Below are 16,375 nucleotides of genomic sequence, written 5' to 3' on the forward strand. Positions count from 1 at the left end.
CACACACAAAAACATTGGTTTGCTCATGTGGAAATGCGTCACATGCATCTGCAAAGACAGACTTGAAGATATCATGTATGAGTTCAAGTCAGGATAGAATCACCAATGGTTACATTATCAATATCTGAATCATTTATTTACCTCGAAAATCAATCCCAAAATTCATCAAGTTTATAAACTAGCTTATCAATGTATTAGATGCTCATAGTGTTTGTCTCGTGCTGTCTTTTGCAGTGGCTGTATATGAAGAGGGATCCATAAAGTGGAGCTTTGAAACCTGACCTGAGAAGCAGGTTTCTTGATTCATGACACCAGTAAACATGTCTTGTGTTAACAGCAGTGCTACTTAGCTTGATCAGGTCTCATTCGTCTCAAAGCTTCTCTGGGTTCAGTTCTTTCTAAATGTTTGGCAGTGTTGGAGATTTGATTATTAAGGTCTTTTTCTCTCTGACACTGGGAAAAATTACAAACTGTAGTTGCCAGTGAACATGAGTGAGATTATTTTTACTTATTTATTTTCATGATGTTTAGAACCAATCCTGTTATCCAATCCAAAGAAGAGGCTTTAACAGGACGAAGCGAGTATATTGCATTGAAGGGATCCAGTGTCAGCTGGTGGAGTTTGGGTGAGATTCAGTGATGGACGATCACATCAGCTTCTATTGTTCTTTATCTATTCCTGGAGAAAACTGCTGTTTGAGAAACACTGCATTTCCTCTCTGAACATAAACATTTGTCATGTGTTTGTTTCCCTTCTAGCAATATGTTAATGTTCGACGAGGATGGGATTCGAACCCACGCGTGCAGAGCACAATGGATTAGCAGTCCATCGCCTTAACCACTCGGCCACCTCGTCATATTCACCATGTGTATAGACTGATAATAAATTCTAATTATTAGAATTATTGTGTATTTTCTAGTATACCTAAAGTACAGTAACACATACAAAGGGCAAAAGCAAGCAGTCGATGGAATAATACATGAAATACAAGAAAGAGATGGATTTAAGTAAATGAACAGGCCAGTGATGTGTTATTTTTACTCTTACGATTTTAGTACCAAGAATCTTTTGTGTATAAAAACTGTAATAGCAATGATTGTCTGATAAAGGACGAGTAGCAGAGACAGACTGTGGAGGCTTGAGAGATTTCTTTGTTCCGTGTGTGTGTGTCTGTGTGATAGTGCGTGTGTGTGTGTGCGCGTGTGTGTGTGTGTGAGAGTCATTGGTTGCTTGGCAGCAGTGGTGCTAGGTTCATTACCCTCCTAACGACAGGCTGATGGAGGTGCCTTAAGAGGCTCTCCTTTCTCTCGCTCTCCGTCTGTTTCTCTTTCCCTGCTTTCATCTTCAAGACACATCTCCTGCTGATTGCCATCTCTCAGTGACTTCGCAATACCAATATTGAGAGATAAAGGGGAGCGTGACACTGCTGGCTACCTATTCTTCATTCAGTGTCACCTTATTTTTCATTTCTATTCCGCCTGCCTAATCCACCGCCTGCTAAAGATTGGAAAATCGCGTGTCCTCTAGGAAGCCACATGTCGTATATCAAACCTGAAACGAGTCCAGTCCTAAAACACTGCGTACGAAACACATTAAAATAATGCAAACAACCATGCACATGCAGATCCACATTCAGTACATGCACTTTAAGGCACACAATGAATAACATGTTCATGCTGGCACATACACTCAGTGCGACAATATTCATGTCAGCATCCAATTCAAACCAAGATCTCTGTGTGTTTTTGTGTCTTCTGTCGTTTATTGTAAAAAGGAAGAGGTGCAGAAACAAAAAGGCCTGGCAAGGCACCATGCTCTGCTACCCACAGATAACATTCACTTATTAATTTGTTCCCATCATAAGACAGCCAGATTGTACATTTAAAGCCCATGTCAGCTGATGTCATATGCTTCTATTCCTTTCCCAGGGAAATGAGGGGGCTGAAATGCCCACCGCTTGGAGAATTAAGCAGAGAATTTAACCGTGATGGTCGCATAGAAAAGCAAAAGGAGGAGGAAAATACACATTTTCTTAAGTGTGCACTCAGATCTTTTATTTCTAATTAGCCATCTGGTATGTGTTTCTCATACTGCAGTCCAAAAGGGTTTCTAATAGGGATAAAGCCAGTGATTAAGGAAAGGCCGTTGTCATTGTAGCTCTTTTTCATTTTTTATTTAACTTGCAATAAAAAGCATTTAACTATCTTTAATATGGTTCTATGAACAGAATATATGATTTTTCAGTATCAACAAAACAATAACTATAGCAGAAATAAAGTTTTGTTAACTAGTTTTTTAGGTCGAGCTTAGAGTTTGGGAGACTTGGCAGATGTTACACCGCATGGCGCGTGTCCTAAATATGAACAGAACAGACTTGTCCTGTGTCCAACTTCTCCAATTGGACACCAGCTCAAAAAAATGGGCCCATTTGGCCGAGCATCAAATGAAAAGTGTAACGTCACCTAACTTTAAGTGTCTGGGCTCACCTTCACTCAGTTGTCATGGGTGGCAACAGGGAACAACAACTCGGTGTAGGGGCATAATAAACAGATCTTTTGAATATGTTGGCAAAATAAGTCACGGCAAACTAAACCGAGCCAGACGAGCTTGTGTCCAAAGTTGAAACCACCGAACCGCGTCCAAACCTGTGCACAACTGTATTGCCAGTGACGCCAGAGGCCCTCATATTTCCGAAGCTGCTTGTAATGATGTTTCATCGGAGGCTTCCTCTCTCCGCTCCATTAGTTTCAACCCGTGTTGCTCTCACATGAGCACACAAACACAATGCATTGTCTTCGTGGCTGTGTGATATCCCGTCCTCCCCTTCCCTCACTCCCGCTATCTTTCTCTGCCTCCTCTCATTCCATTAGTAAGGGATTTTCAAGGCCCTGGCAGCAGAAGCCCATTTTCTCAATTTTGCCCCGGTGGCCTCATCATCAGGATTCAGCTGCACAGCCTCAAGCTGATGTTTTTTAATTCAGTCCCGGCAATCGTAGTTAAGCACCCCTTCCTTTCTCTTCCAACTCTTTTCAGAAGGGGGGTTGGGGGGGGGACCTGAGAAAGACCATGTATCTATATGTTTTTCTAGTTGCTCATATGTTGTTTGTGTGTGTGCATGTATGTGGGAATCCGCTTCTACCTCTGGGCTCACATGTGCCAGCCCTCGATAACAGCATTGTCACAACCAAGCCCTTCTGGAAAGAATGAATTAAAAAAAAACTGCATTTACGAACTTAGGTGAAAAAACAAATCGTGCACATTTTTTTTTTCCGCAAATGCATTCGCTGCCACAATAGTTACATGTTTTATAAGAAGTGTTTGAAGGTAGTGAGTAGAGTAGCAGTAGAAGAAGTGAGAAACAGTGTGCAATGGGGACAAAGCAGAATATTTCCAACGGGTCTCCCTGATATCCTCCTGTGCTGGAGATGTGGTGCTGACTATTTATAGATAACAAAACAAGAAGAAGGCTCTGGTCCTCGCCTCGTGCCTGCTGAAGAGCTGTCTGGGGCGAGGTAGGCGCTGGGAAGGAGAGGTGTGAGAGCGGCAATAGGCAGCAGTGTGTATAAACATGGAAAGGTTTGTGTGAATGCGAGTGTGTGCAGGCGAATTGGATCATGCTCCAGTGCCTATGGAACTCAGTCATGTGTGCAATGTGTTTTTATGAATTAATAAAGGCCACTTTTGAAGCGAGGCGGCGAGAGTGTGATGGAGGGAGGGCGAGAGAGGACGCTGGAGAGGCGAGAGGAATAAAAGACGGAATAACAACAGAGATGAAGGTAGGATCAGAGGGAAAAAGAGAACAAGAGATTTGTTTGTTTTTTTTCTGCAAATAAATCGGCAAAGAAAGCCCCTCGGCCTGGCAGTCAGTCAGCCAAACAGAAATCTAGCCTCCACAGCATCCGGCGCTACGCTATGCTGTGTGCCACACAAACATGCACACATACAGGACATGCACATATACACACACGCACAAACACACACACCCTGTCAGTCCAGATGACTATCATTACCCAGGTAAATACATCAGGCCCTGGGAGCCAGGCGCACTCTCATCGCTTCTCTCTCTGGTGATGTGATTTTTCTCCCTAACCTTTTTCACGCTCCACCTCCTGCCCATTACTTTGCTCCCCTACCCCGCATGCAGACACACACTTTGCACGAACGCATGACAGCGAGAGAAGGAGGGAGAGAGAGAGGGAGGGAGAGATGGAGGTTGGCCATGCCGCAGAGATTCACCTGCCTCATCAAATGGGCAATTATAGCAGCACAATCATATTTGAATTGTGCTGTAGCAAAAAGCACTTAGAGAGGTCAATGCATTTGGATGAGTCTCTATCTCATTTCCTTGTACACACACACGCACATGCACACACACACACACACACACACACATACACACTTGCTCTGTCCTTCTTCTGCTGCCCTCTATCGTCCTGTCACTTTCAGCTCTATGTATTACGTTTTATCTCTCTGTCTCCTGCTCCCTATCTCCCTCCCCCCCCTCCCCCCCCCACTGTTTGACAATCTCTCTCTAGCTCGCTCTCTGTCTCCCAGGGGTCCGCTTCACAGACGAGTCCCCTAGTTACAACATCACTCATTGATTTAAGAACTGCCACAGGCATTGATCTGAAACAGCCTTGTTCCTAGGTGGAGAAAAAGTAATTTCTGCTCGCTAGACTACTAATGACACGATGAAATGTGCCCCGCTGTCTCTGCACATACACAGATACACTCCGTCAATCGCTTGTGTGCCGTGCTTTTTAATTGTTTGCAGACGAAATGGGTGTGCTAACCATCAGCAGTGGGATTTTCTCCTTTCTGTGTGTATTTAGGCATCAGTGTGATTTGTTTTAAAAATCTAAATAGGCCATTAAGTAATCAAAAAGCTTATATTGTGTAAATCAGCACCCAGCAGCAACAATACTGTGTAATTGGCATGATGGAAATTACTTCACAGCACCGTGGTCTATGTTGGGCAGTAGAATAGCGAGTGGGTGTTTTGTATTTTTGTTTGGCCAGAAATCGGGTGTGAAATAATATATGGCTCATTATCAGCAATAGACCAATGTTCCCACTGTCGGCTCAGACATTTACTTTGTGGCTGTAGCGACTTTTCAAACTCACCCGATAATCATTGTTACTTAGAAAAACAAAACAGCCAATCTGTCTCTTTTGTTGCCATGAACATGATCATCTAAAAGCATCAATGTGCAGCACAACGTGGCATCATATCACTGATATAATGAATATATCCCCAGGTCTTAATGGACACATATTGTCCTCATATTCAGGTTCTTAATTCTGTCTTTACATGCTCTAATGATCAGAAAACCCATCTGTTGCTGCTGCTCCTCTTTTCAGCCTCTGTCTGAAACATCTCATCTGTCTCTTTAAGGCCCGGCTCTAAATACAGGCCAGTCTGCTCTGATTGGTCAGCTGGCTCACTCTATTGTGATTGGTCAACTGCTTCCTGCTTGTGTAGGAGTTGTTAACCTCCTCTCTCGCTTTACCTGACTTAAAAGGGCGTTAAAGGGATAGCTGCTCTAGGAGACCTCCCTTTAAGCTTTGGGCTTTTTTCACTTTGCCAAACTTTTACATACAGGAAAAAAAACAAAAACACAACATACAAGAGGAAAGAAAAACGGAAACAATATAATATGCCCTCAAACTCTTAAATAATCTCCTGTCCCACATGGGTCTTGTACCACTATTGTTAATTTTGGATCCAATAGCTTTTTACCCTTGGGTTCACTCTAATTCTGTTGAAGTCATTGTTTAATCTCCTTTGCTTTCTACTTTCTTTATATACATACTTTTAATTTTTTCCTTTGACATGACTGCGACACACTATGGCTCAACTCCTTTTGTTTTTAACTCACTGACTTGACTTTCACTCTGAATCCCCCACTGGTGGAGATCAATTCTAAGTCGGTTGTTCTTCCCGAGATAATTATATCGCCCTCAGATCAGATGAAAAAGAAACACATTCATATGGACCCAAAACTATACACTTCTATGGGAGAGGCAGACAAGTGCTGCAGGTGGAAATAGCTTGAAATACTGCTCTATAGTCTGCTTAGCTTTTTCATTTCTCCTACAGCTCCTTGGGGGAAAATTGTTATTAATGGCCATTTAGAAAGTAGAAAACTGTTTCTTACAATGAAAGGGCCTCATAAAAAAAGGCAATTAAACACTTGCACTCTCCAGATACACGTGTACAACTGCTCTATATTGCGGCATCAATTGCAGTGATACTCATTAATTACAGGTAAATGTTACCCATATTACACCCTATTTAAGTTCAAGCTAAAAAAAAAGGCTGTAGAGCTGTAATTTAATTTATTTTTGACTTATATTTTGTTGTTTTCTCTTTTAGACTGAAAACATATAGAAGAAAATAAGCCTAACGTTTTCCTGTCTGTACTTTAGTGTCTGACAACCGGTATAAATCTAAATGTTCTCCTCAATAAGAAATAAGGCTCGCAGAGATGTACACTGGGAAACTATGTTGAAGCTTCAACAAAGTGTCTGTGTTGACCTTGTTTAGTGTTTGACTCTAAGAGGAGCCAAACACTGGAGGAGAGTGTAGTGGTGTTGATGCCTACTTTTGGAAAGTTGCCTTTAGTGGGAGTAAATATGTGTCCTCTCTGCCCACACACACTCTAACCTATAACCTAATGCTGGTTTCCCTTGAAACCACAGAGGAGAGGAGCACACACACACACACACACATACACACTCAAATATAGACACACACACACACACTGCCACAAGATTGTAATGTTCAGGATTGCATAATAGAGTCTGTCAGGCTGGGCATTACAGAGACCCCACTAGAGGCATGTAGGCATGACATGAATGAGGGCTATGGAGAAGAAGACTCAGGGCTGCGGTGGATGTGGGGGGGGGGGGGGGGGGGGGAGGAGTGGGTTCGATATTGAATAATGCATGACACGCAGCCTCGTCTAGGCCGCCTGCGATGGATTCATTATAGGGGCTCGCCAGGTAATAAAAGGACTGTCAAGGAAAACACTAGCAAAACAGTGGAAATAGAAGCGTGTGTGTGTGTGTGCGTGTGTGTGTGTGTGTGTGTGTGTGTGTGTGTGTGTGTCCACGGTCCACCTGCTCCTGCCCTAGCACAGTAGTGGAGAGGTGACCCTGCCATGGTAATAATGTGGTGGGGATTACAATTTGATGGAACCAAGCCACAAGGGTTCTTTCCTGCCCACTCTAATGACAGCTTGTTGCTGCCGGGACAGCTATACAAGGCCCACTTGACACACTCTCACACACTCACACACACAGACACACACACAGACACACACACACACGCCACTTCTCTCGCTGTTCTCCAGGCACTGCTGGCTGAAGTGATACAAGAGTGTGAAGAGCTAGTTATGAGAAGAGATTTGAGAGAGGACGACAGACAGATGAGTCAAACGTATTAGATTAGAGCTCAACTGTGTGAGCCTTTCACTTGCATTAGTATTGGATTTTTTTTTTCTAAAAGGAGCAAGTGTACCATCAAAACGTTTTTACCCCCTCAATATCTTTATGCATTTCTATATTTTTCCATGTAGGGGAAAGGACTAAGTGTTTTGAAAACCTCTTGCATATAAAGACAAATCTGGATTGGTTGAGAGTATTGGCGAGAGAAGTTTAAAAGTGTCTGTCCTAGGGTTGCAAAATTCCGGGAATATTCAAAGTTGGAAACTTTCCAAGGGAATTAATGGGAATTAACGGGAATAAACTGGAAATGTTGTGGGTAATTTATACCAACTGTATTTACCTTGTCATATACAGACATAAATATAAAAAAATCTATGTCATAGGCTGATTTGAGCCCTGAGGAAACTTTGGGCACTTGACTATATGCTTCTGCATCTGAGTGTCTAGTTCTTAACATAGGTCTTTGCGCAGTATTTGCAAATGTACACAGCCTTTCCTTCTACATTGGCTGGGGTGAAATGTCTCCACACATGAGAGACATTTCATTTGATGGATAAATAAATAGAAATAGGCTAGATGAACAGATGAACAATCCCCATCAGCATGCTTATATATTTCCCCAAATTACATCATCGAAACTTACCTGACTAGTCCTGCACACTACAGCAGGCCTCAATAGCCCTGCTGTAGTGTGCAGGATGCTGGGAATTATCTGTGCATGTGATAGAGAAATGCACAGTGGAGGGTTGAAATTTCAACGTGCAGCGTGTGCTGCATTCCATACATCTTTAAAATAGAGTTTTGAATGATGTTTTAATTGTTCAGCGTTTAATTAGTGTTTTTTTTCCGAAATTCCCAAAATTCCTGAGCTTAACTTCTGCAATTTTTCCGCAAAATTTACCAGAAATTGTCCGTCCCTTTGCAACCCTATTCTGCCCGTGCTGCTCAGTGTCAGGGGAGCGCTGCAGATACCAGACGTACCTGCTGCTGCTTGCCTTGTCTGCTTGTCTGACTGCAGTGATTCACCGCCTCACTGAGCATGGATGTCTCTCAAATGTTTGTCTTTGTAAGAGCTGATAAAAGACAGATCACTCCGCTGTGTAAAAGCGTCTTCCTCTTTTCTTTTTTTTTGGAGAGCAATTACAGATGTATTTATCTCCGTCACACACAGCCCCAAACTCTCTGTCGTGTGACTGCTAACTACCTGCTGTTGTAGCAAACACATCTAATTGATTAGACAAATGTGATAATGTCATCGAGGATAATTGTTTGTCGACACATCGGGAGGCTGAGCATAAGCCAACCAGCCAATTAGAGAGACAGTCAGTCAGTCAGACAGAGAGACAAACTGTCATTCAGCCAATTAGACAGTCAAGTGAGTCAGCCAGTGCACACACCGCTGCAGAATCAGCTCAGTTCACCAAGTGCCACAGTCAGAAATGTCATCTTTCATCCCATTTTCTGTCCTTCTCATGTACAAACAAACCTTTATAGATTCGCATTCCCTGTGAAAGGAGATCTTGATAATCTTTGACTCCCTTAATTGAAAAAAGCCACATTGTCTCCACACAAGGGCGGACAAGGACTTCAATTTCCCGTCCACAGAAAAGACCGGATTTAGAAAAAGGAGAGCGGCGGAGATGTGGAGATGGATGATTGAGTCGAGCCAGTTCACTAAAGCTGTGAGGCTCTGTTTCTCCAACCTGAGCTGTTCTTAAAATGCAGTGGCTTGTTGTTGTACTGGAGGATTAGGCACTTGACAGAAAGCCCATTGCCTTGCCTACCTGCAATTTGTGTGTTGAGCCCACATATGAAAATTCCTCCCACTATCCAAAAATGAAGCAGCATGTAAACTACAATTTTGCATATTTTGGAGCCTGAGTCAACACAGTAGCCATCAGGGACTGGAGCCATGGAAGCGAGGTCTAGTCAGAAAACAGAAACCATCTGTGAGAAAAATGTATTTGATGTGTACTTTGACTTTTTAGTTTGGTTCATTTTCCATCTACTAAGATGGAGGAGGCAGGATTTATTACCTATACTGCAGCCCGCCACCAGGGGGTGATTGTAATGTTGTGGCTTCACTTCGTCATCCACCTCGTCCATATTTATATACAGTCTATAGTGGGAGCCAATCGACTGTATAATCTGCTTTATGAGTTGTGAAGGTTCACTTATTATCTAAGGTTTTTTTATTTTCCCGTCATTGTAAATAATTATTTGTCAGTTGAGTTGTTGTTTACAAGTGTGTAATTTTTAATTATAAAACACAGTGTGAGTGTTTTCTTTAGGTCATGATGTATTTCAACTTCAAAACAAAGCTTTGATGTCAGAGTTATTCAACAAAAAAATATTTTCAAAACTGTTTGTAGGTATTTATGTCTACATTTTTCACAGAATACATGTAAGTGGCTATATTACAATAGAGCACAATGACTTAACGGACAATTCATGACTGTTGTGTTGGACAACACTCACATGTAGAAAACCATTGTGCAATTTGTGCGACTTGGTGTTGAACCCTTTACACTGTTCCATACTGTTCTCATATATGGCTCAGTGTGCTTCAAGCCAAGTGCTTACGGGATCATTGAGCAGCATCTGAAGCACTCGGTGTCTGCACGGGGGGGCTGTGTGCAACGATTATCAGTGATTTACAAAAAAAACGTCAATTGTGTGCAGGTATCCAGTATATATTTAAGTTATATTTAAGTTATATTTAAGTTATAGTCTGAAGACAAAGAAAACAACTGCAATTCAGTTGCTATTCAAAGTCAATGTGAAGTCTTGATGGAACAAAAAAAGAATTCCTTGGTTGGCACAATAATGAAGATTCATTCATGTAGAAACTGTTTGTGGGCTGCATGGTGGGTAACACTTGTTTTCACAGCAAGAAGGTTCCTGGTTCATATCCCGGTTCTACCTTGGTCCTTCTGTGTGTATTTGCATGTTCTCCTGTCTTCCACCCACATGTGGATACTCTGAAATGGATTGAATAGTTGTTTATTTCAGTATGTTGCCCCCCCACTGTCCCCTTCCCTCTTCAGTCCCCAATGCGACCATCGAAAGGATAAGTGCTATTTATATACATGAATTTTGCCCAAAGAATTGATTTATTCAAACAAACCCTGGCCTTAAAGTTTGCTCTTTTATTGTCAAAGTGAGCAAACATTCAAACACTCAGCCTTTCAGACAAATGTGCAAACACAAATACAATTACGATAGATAAAAACAAAAAGAAACACGTTTGACTGTCAGTCATCACCTTCATGAATCATAACTTCAACAAGATTATTACAGTCATGATGTAATTCATTACACAAACAAATGTTCTCCTCTTGATGGTGTCATCGATTGTTTCTTTCAATTTATTTTCAAAGCAATTTTCACACACAGCAGCCCTCAATCTGAATCGAACATAATTTTGCTGTGAAGCCACTCAAGAGTTTAGAGTCGCAACTGAAATCAAACTAGTATGAGTCTGAACTATGACTTACCGTTAGAGCTCTCTCCTGGTTCCCCGTTGATCCCGTCCTAAAAGGTTATGCCACCATTTTCACAATCCTCGCCCCTAAAATTAGAAAAAGCCCCAATTATTTTTCAAAATCCCTCTTAAATGTTCATAATCTCTTTTGTTACACAAACTGTCTGCAGTGTTTTTCCCGTTTTCGTGGGTCGACTCATTCACTGAGATAAGCTGTAATCCTTCTCTTGTGGCAGGGTTTGTGCTGAAAGCTCAGAGAATTTAGAACAAAAGAGTGAGGCAGGGGCAGAGTACTTCAAAAAACACTTGTCGATAATGGAACTAGATCACTGTTAACAATGCTGCTCTTTGCCAAGAATTGTCTGATTTCAAATTTTTTATCAAGAGAAAAGATTAGAGCTGCAATGTTCGATTTCCAAAAAGCAACTTACAATCGCACAGGTCTCATTATGGAAACAGGCACTGAGTTCACATGTTTTTTATGGGAAACAGGTCCCTGTTTTGTGTCAACCACTAAGTCCCTGGAGAGAGTGTTTCTCCAGTTACAGCCCGAGAACGACAAGATGATAGAACTTACTTGTGTTATTTCAAATCCTAGCAATTAGAACGGGACTGAATAGAGATTAACGCCGTCATAAAACATTTTATTCTCAGACAAACGATTAATCTCCATCAGTAAAATGCTCTGCACGGTACAGTGCTTCTTGTCAGTCACCAAAATGGGACAAAGAACAGAAGGTGTCAGATGTAAAAACGCGGATGGAAGACAACCACAGGATGAAAATGAAAAAACAAAACGAAACAAAGCAGAAGTCTGGCACAGAGGAGGGCAAGTAAAAACAAAAACTGAATGTGGAAGGACTGCCAGGCAGCAGGGGAGAGAACTGACACCCATGATTGGGTCTATACCAAAGAAGCAAATAAAAGAAGTCCCCTGAGCCCTTGTAATCAGTAGAGGAACAGACAAGGCCGAGCTGGTTTTTCCTGCTTAAGCCCTGGTTGAGTTTGGGGTCCGATGCTAGTCTTTCAGGAGACCCTGCCAAATGGCAGCACACATCAAAGCCTTTAGCTGTTAGCCTCCTTGCCTACTCACTTCGATGTCCCAGGGATTAGCATTAGCATAATTGAGGTTTATGTACAGATGCTTAGTGCAAGGGCTTGATGGATCACTATTCTGGAAAGGGAATATGTTGTGTAATGTGGATTTTGCATCCATTCTGTTTAAAACTTTGAAAACCACCCCCGTAGCTTATTACACCATGTAGAGTGTGAGCAGATACACACGAGAATAATCACACTCACGCTGTAACGCTGATCTCACTCACACAAAACACACACACTTCTATAGTTAGATTCTGAGAAAGTGAAGGAAAACAGTAATGCAGTGAGCACAGTCGGGGGCCTGAAAATAACAACATGCACTGAGAAACCACAGCAACAGATCTACACTCGTGTTTTACCTGACACAAGGTTTCATATTGTAACGTTAAACACTTTTTATAACAGCATCAACAACCAGTCACATCAATCTTTGTTCTTTGCAATATTGGAAAATATGTAATTGTTTTCATGCTCAGTATATTGGTTTAAATGTTTTTACCACAATAATCAAAATTATTATTTTGATTATAGCATACTTATTTCTCAAAATGTTTCCTTTATCATATCTAACAAACTGAACTGAATATTACAGCTTTGTTAAACACTGGATGAACTAACATCAAATGCACTAAAACAACAGATAGAAAATTAGTTTGGATGTTAAAGATTTAATTCAAGATTCACTTCCCTCTGATGTTAATCGTTGGAAAAGAAAACAAAAAAAATAAAATTTTATTAATGTATTTCTGTCGTCAGACCTTCAGAAGGAAACAGGATTCGTTAATATTGTCAAAGTCGGAGTTTATTACCCCACCCACTCGTCTACACCCCCAGTTGGATTTCATTTATTTCTCAGGGGGAGGGGGGGGGGGAGTTTTTACACCACCTCCTCTGGTCAGTTATTTTAATCCTGTCCTTAGAGTGCATGTGGGGGATTTATCATCTCAACCGCAGTAATAATTACATCCACAATTACCTACAGTTATTTCCAGTGCACCTGCTGGTCCTCCTGTAAATCCAATCCAGAGCGGTGCCCTTGACTTTTTACAGTGCACCTAACTTTTTTTGTTCTTCATCTTTCCTTAGTGACTGACTTTAGTGTGATAATGGAGGCTGTAGACCACAGCCTGATGGGTAAAATGCTGCCCAGAACAATGACGAGTGAAAACACAGAGAAGCCCAATGAACAGACTCTCTCATGTTTACACACTTTTACAAATTAGCATCTGCAGCATCTGGCGTGTGCGATGCATCAACAGACGAGGGGAAGAAGAATTATGCCGGCTTTGCTTGTTTACACTGAACTTTGCTTGTTTACAATTCCGTTCTTCAATGCTGGCTCTCCTTTTCTCACAAACATTGATTTGGCTCTGTGACTACTTCTACATGAAGGCAGAACCCCCCCCCCCCCCCATGTTCATACAGTTTATACAGAACAGTGAGGCAGGATAAAGGGGCAACATTCCCGGCTTGACCAGGCTGTGTGAAACAGACTTTTGTTTTTGTCCCATGAGACGTGAGGTAGAGGAGCTGTTCTCAATGGAGGCAGAGCCCCGAGCTCGTCTCTTTATTTTGCTTATACTTGTTAAAGTCCAGTCAGAGGACAAAGGAAATGAAAGGGGTCAGGCTTCCTGTTCACAAATGGATTTATGTTTTATTACCGTTCATTATTTATTAACACCTGTTAGGAAGTGACAGCAGCTTGAACACAGAACTTCCTCGTACTACAGCACATGTCTAGTTTTGAAGACAGTGGAAAGTTATGAGCTTTCTAGTAACTTTTAATAACAAAGCATTGATAAAGGTTGATTTACTTGTCGGTGTACAGTTGTTGTGTGTCTGCATGTGTGTATTTTTACGGCGATTCCTTTTTGCAAACTAGGTGGTCACTCTACCAGCTTTTTGTTCACATATACAGAAGCTTGAACCCAAGTTCTTAAAGGACTATTGATAGTCATTGATTTAAGTTTTAAATTTATAACAAGGTGAGGCAATAAATAGTTTAATTTCTTCCCTGGAAATTGTCAAGATTCTAATGATTCTGAGGTGTGATAATCGAACAAATAATGGATTGTTATGGGCAGACTGTCTGTCGCACATCTCAGTTAATCCTAGCATCATGTACTGAGGAAGCCAGAGAGTGGGAGAGCGATGGAGACAAACACCAGGGAAAGAGGGTGAAACTGGAGATCAATGTGCTTTGCCTGAACAGCATGTTTGAGCGTGGGAAGTTCAGAAAAACTTCTCCTGAGCCTCCCTGCTTACAGCCATTTTGTGTGTGTGTGTGTGTGTGTGTGTGTGTGTGTGTGTGTGTGAGAGAGAGAGAGAGAGGGAGTTCTTGAACATACTGCCAAGGCATTTGTCAGTCTTATCGCCTCTTTCCGCTCTCTGTGGTGGTGCTGGTGCTGGTGAAGAGTAATTGAGTGCTTAGAGTTATAGATGAACTAATTAGTGGGCGCATTGAAAGCTCAGCTCATTAGTGGGAGGGAGATAGCCCAGTGCCACCATGGCTCTGAGGGCTCTCTTTCATATCCAGCCTGAGCTTTGGGAGAGTACTGCTCTGTACAGCTTCATTAAAGCAGTGGCGGGGAGTAGAGGACAAAGAAGAGGGATGTGTATTTAAAGTACAGAAGAAGATTGCGTTAAGACAGCAAGAGACACTCGGCCCCCTTATATACCAACACATGACACATTCCAAGTCATGCACAAAACTTTAGTAGTCCACAGCAAATGCACAAGACGTTACAGTTTGCACAAAGCAAAAGGTCAAATGCTTTATGTTAAGTCAAATCACATCCTCCCTTAGAATCAATGAGACACATCGGAGAGGCGATGCATATCCTGCGCACACATCGAAAACATTGACCATCTGTCAGAGTCTGACTGACCAATAATGTTTTACTGTCTTTGGCAGGATTCTGCATAAACTCTGCTGCTTCCACTGTGCGTTCATGTGACAGGCGAGGAGTTCTCAGCAGGCAGACCTCAGCTGGACACCAGCCCTGCTCTGTAGGAACCAACCATGTCCCCTGTGAAATCAGCGGCACCCTAATTCCTTCTTGCTGTCGAATGCTGGAGGACAATTTTTTGCACTTTGTGGAGGTGAGTACATTTTGGGGTAAAAGTTTCTCTTGAGGTGAAGTTCTGCCAAAAAGCTGCTCAGAGGTTCACTGGACCTCGCTGAGATGGCAGTGAACTGTGAAAAGTGTCAGTTCCGTTTTCACTTGAACAATGAGAACATGCATTCATGATCAACCCACCAGAAATAGTCTAGATTCTCTAAGGTCAAAAGTGTTGAGTTGAAAAATCCAATTTATTTCTATTCTGTAGCCGTTACTGTGGAGCCCTGACTTCGAACTTATAACAATCTGAATTTAAGTCTTCACTGGAAACCCTCAAGGGCCATTTTCATGTTCGCCAACAGTCTAAAGTTTATGTTGTCTTTACTTTTTTGTGATGCACAGTAGAGCAGCAGCAGCACGTTGGGAGACCTCACTCTGTGCAGAGCAACATGAGCTTACAGGGCTTTTGTTCAACAGGAGAACTTTGGAGACAAGAGTTGTTATTTCTGTCTTTTCCATCGATTGAGCAAAGTGTCTTTACGTCATGTCCATTAGAACACGGACTGAGGCTACTTCATTTTAGAGAAGGCTAAAGATTTATTGACTCGCCGTATTGACAAAATATGTGGTGCAGAGCTCAACGGAGGTAATTACATGGATTGATTACGACCACTTTCTTCCTTGTTAATTAGCACAAAATTGGGAGCAGAGTCCTGCTGACGTAAATGAGGACATCTTGTTTATGTGTACGGAATCTGCTGGTCTGATGGAGCACATTGATCTTTAGCTTCCCTCCCACACTCTCTTCTAATCCATGGACCTCATCCTTGACCTGTAGGGAATAAACTGTCTCTATCTTCTGATGTCCCTATGGATGCACTTAGCAGTAAGCCCATATTTTTCTGCATTCAATATATGGATTATAAGAACCAGCCGTTCACTTATCCCACATATTGATACCCACTATTCGACCAGGTTTAAACCATGGACTGTAAATAGAGACGAACGACATTTCTCCACATCCTCCCAGATATCCAGAAATGAAGCCTAAATATACTTAATACAAAATATACCCAATACAAACACTGCTATCCAGAGTCTGTGCAATAGTGATGGGGGGCATGGAGCCACGTTTGGGAGGTCATGAGTCAATTTAACATTTTAATATACATCAGTGTGATAACAACTTCCTAAAATAACAGAAACTACCCTTAAGAAAAATGTATTCAACATGTACTTTGATTATTCGATGAGTTCCATGTCCCACCCACTAACATG

The 16,375-nt window shown here is 41.9% G+C and overlaps 1 non-coding gene across 1 annotated transcript; it reads right to left on the reverse strand.

The window, feature by feature from the left end:
* Positions 1-774: 774 nt before the first annotated feature.
* On the reverse strand, positions 775-856 carry trnas-gcu (transfer RNA serine (anticodon GCU)). The gene has a single exon. It is a non-coding gene; the product is annotated as a tRNA-Ser (tRNA).
* Positions 857-16,375: the final 15,519 nt, after the last annotated feature.

Source organism: Platichthys flesus, chromosome 1 (genome assembly GCF_949316205.1).
Source record: "Platichthys flesus chromosome 1, fPlaFle2.1, whole genome shotgun sequence".
NCBI lineage: Eukaryota > Metazoa > Chordata > Actinopteri > Pleuronectiformes > Pleuronectidae > Platichthys > Platichthys flesus.